Source organism: Ceratosolen solmsi, unplaced genomic scaffold, assembly GCF_000503995.2.
Source record: "Ceratosolen solmsi marchali unplaced genomic scaffold, CerSol_1.0 scaffold7, whole genome shotgun sequence".
NCBI lineage: Eukaryota > Metazoa > Arthropoda > Insecta > Hymenoptera > Agaonidae > Ceratosolen > Ceratosolen solmsi.
The window spans coordinates 5,045,921-5,049,471 of record NW_011948413.1 but is presented as its reverse complement, the minus strand read 5'-3'; the positions used below and the strand labels follow the sequence as shown (position 1 = coordinate 5,049,471).

Sequence of the window (3,551 nt, the reverse complement as noted above, 5' to 3'; positions counted from 1 at the left end):
ATCCGGCGGATTTGTGTTTTAGCTTAGCGTTTCGCGATACCGAGGACATGAATTATCTAACGTGCTCCCCTTCATTTCACTCGCTAGCGCGAACGCTCTCGTCTCTTACGCCTGTGAGACGAATAAACCTTATTTACTTTAATATCGTGCACGTGAAAGGCAAAGGCGTTACGAGTGCTTGAACGTTACACTCGCACACGTTACGTAATGCTGCAGTTAGAAAAATGCCGGCCACCGAAATCTATTGCCCGCGTGTATTGAATTTAAAATTTAAAATTTAAAATTTAACGCGAATAGACAGTTTATGAAACAACTTTTAAGTATAACCTTACTGCCCGACTTTTCCTTTTCCATCCAATATTCGTTTCCGCCAATGTTTGTATCTTTAATTAAAACTCTTTTTATCATTATCCTATTATTAAAACATATAAAGCATGGTAATTAAACATTTGAAATCGTCGCGTAAGTTTTAGGATATAATCGTAAAACGTATTTCTATAAATATGAATATGGGATTTGAGTGATTATCGAGAATTCAATTCAACTTATCTTACTATCGATCGATTACAAGCGCAATGTTATAGAATATATACATATATATATATATATATATATATATATATATATACACTAGTATATTCTCTTTGATCTTTCTACGTTTTATTTATATTTTTTTTTCTTCTTCTTTTGTTCAAGTAAATTTTCATCTTTAAATCATCATAAAAGTTCCCGACCATTAAATAAAAAATTATTGCTCTACATGTTATTTTTACTGAATATAACGACCACCAAAAATATTATACTAATCATCTAATATACGAAATTCTATAATAAAACACGATATTACGATTATTAAACGTAAAGTAAAATTGTTCGCTTCTACAATTTGTCTTACACTATGCATTTAATATAATTTCCAAATTCTATAGTACGTGTTATAATTGTTTGTCGGACTTTACCGTTAATGTTTAAAATGCATCTTTAAGCTATTTCTTTATGGATTTAAGTTGATCCGATTGATATATATATTCAGCATATAATAAATGCATTATATATATATATTCCATTAAGTGAATATCTAAATAATTGTAATTATTATTGTAAATTTTTACTCTAAAGCCAAGCGTATATATTAGAAAATGACTGATTATTGGAATACGAAAGATGTTTAACGGTAATAGTTGAGGCCGGTGGTGAAAATATTTATTCGATTTTATTCGAATTTGAATAAATTCTAAATTCCAAAACATTAGTTCTTTTTTACACTAGACAATAATGTCTAAGCAATGCTTTTACAGCCGGTCATATAATTGTTTAATGGTAATATTTCAATGTTTCTAAATATTAATTCATTATGTTGTAATCAGAGCTTAACTCTCATTTGAAATTTAACGTTTAAATAGAATGCAAACGATTAACAATTTATCTACCTTGACAATTACTTGTCAATTTAATTCGAATGATTTTCAAATATATTAATATTAATAAACACATACGTGGAGTTATATTAAAACGTAATTAAATCATTTTTATAGGTTTCTATTTTATTTTTACACCATACAGAGGACGGGTTTCGGCTACCAAATATTAGACTATAAATAATAATTTTATAAAATGTAGCATGGAAATATTATTATTACACTCTGTCTCATATTACACACTATTGAATGCAATAATATGTAAAACTCGTTTAAGCAATAATATTATTTAGCATATGAACTTGATTAGCATCGGGTAACATTGAAAAATGTGATTGATAATTAAAAGCAAGTTTTACGCGTTTATTTGAAGAAATTAATTTTTAAATTACATAAAAAATTTTTGCCCCGAATGTGACAAATTGTTGCTAAAAATCCTGAAATAAATCTTAAATTAGATTTATTGTTGTTGCCGTTCACGTTGTTATTATTATTAAATAAATAGAAACAATATATTATTTTTAAAAGCCTTTGACGCATGTTACCGTGAAATCGTGCGAGTACCCGTGAAAATAATATCTTCAATACACGCATTATCATAAAATTTATTTTCTAATTGGTCCAGACGAACAAGTGCACACAAGCAGGTTCCATATAAATCGACGTGGCTCAATAAGAGTGTAAAATAAATCAATGAATGTCAGTCAATTCGACGATAAACATTTTTGCCCAGGGGCATAATTATTAATCGAGGAAGACTTTGTTAATTTAGAGCGGAAATAATACCGACTCTTGTTTAGAAAGTGCACTATAGTCTTCGTGTCGTGCACCTGTCGGATGTTTCCCATCTGTTTTCCCCCTCGTCGAAACCTTACCAGCTTACCAGCCCCCAAATTTATCCTCAAACAATGGAGCCTAGCTCGCCCCATTGTGACGCCCCACATAATCATCCAGTAGAGTTTGAGTGTTGTGTAGTCGGGTACGATAGCCCACATTTCCTCGGCGTCTCACACTTTCATTGCCATACATCGCTTAAAAGTCATACGTAACGCTGCTCTATATTGTTAACTCATTTATTATATATTATACCAAATACAATATCGATAAATTTGTAAATACCCCTTAATTTATTTATTATAAATTGTTTTACAATATCGTTGACGCTATCATTCAATTTACTGTATTTCAGATAAACTCTATTCCGACTCTTTTATTCGAATGTGCTGTCTCGTGAAGCTAGAAATTGCATAACATTGGTAATAAATGAGTCAACGTCAATGGCCGGGATAAACGCACAATCCACCTTAAGCTTCTCAACTTTCAATATTTATCCAATGAAAACGGGACGAATAAGAAAAAGCCGTTTTTACATTACCCCTTCCTTCCAGCAGAATGTAGGGAGAAGAGATTGTCGCAAAATAAGTTCCGGACTGCGGCGGCGTCACAGCGGCCAGTGTCGATGCGAGCAACGAATTATTGTGCGAGTGAGATAAATATAGATAGATTGATTGATTGATAGAAGCGGGTGGGGTGGGGCGAGGGTGAGTGGTGAACGAAAAGCGAAGGGCATGAGCGCGGGAATGCAGCATCGGCGAGTCCTGATTTCGAGTACGACACCCGAGCCGTGATTTCACGGTGGCTTGCGCGAACGCCACTTAAAGATGGAAGCGGCGCCCGAGGTGCAACGAGCGGCCACTCTCGGCCTCCTCCCGATCCTCCGTCGTCGAAATCCCAATAGCGGTTACGTGATTGCGCGCGGTAGCGCGATCCAGTCTTTACGCAAACGCCTGTGGCGATCACCGCGTAAGGGCCATTCGGTCATAGACACCGGCCCGCGGTCATGCTGTGAAAGACGCGACGACAAAGTGGATTGAGGCGGCGGGCGGGGCGCACAGACGATCCGAAAGTACGGACCACACCACCACCAACAAAACAACCAAACCTCGCCCCCCCCCCACCACCACCACCACCCCACACCCGCTCCTCCGACCGTCAAACCCCCAACCCCTCCCGTCCTCCCTTCCTCCCGTGTTATTACGATAATTTTAGTGGCCGAGGTCGTCCGTCCGCTCGACTCCCAAGACGCGCACTACGGAATCGTTCCCAGGCGCTCGGCTGGCTCTCCCTCCCCAT

General features: G+C 36.6%; 1 long non-coding RNA gene across 1 annotated transcript in view; it reads left to right on the top strand.

Annotated features, from left to right (window-relative positions):
* Positions 1-3,279, top strand: part of LOC105367379 (uncharacterized) — a 4,054-nt gene extending 775 nt beyond the window's left edge. Inside the window, exons 2-3 of the long non-coding RNA XR_913055.1 lie at positions 2,941-2,943; positions 3,181-3,279. This is a non-coding gene — a long non-coding RNA (uncharacterized LOC105367379). The remainder of the gene's footprint in view (positions 1-2,940; positions 2,944-3,180) is intronic.
* Positions 3,280-3,551: the final 272 nt, after the last annotated feature.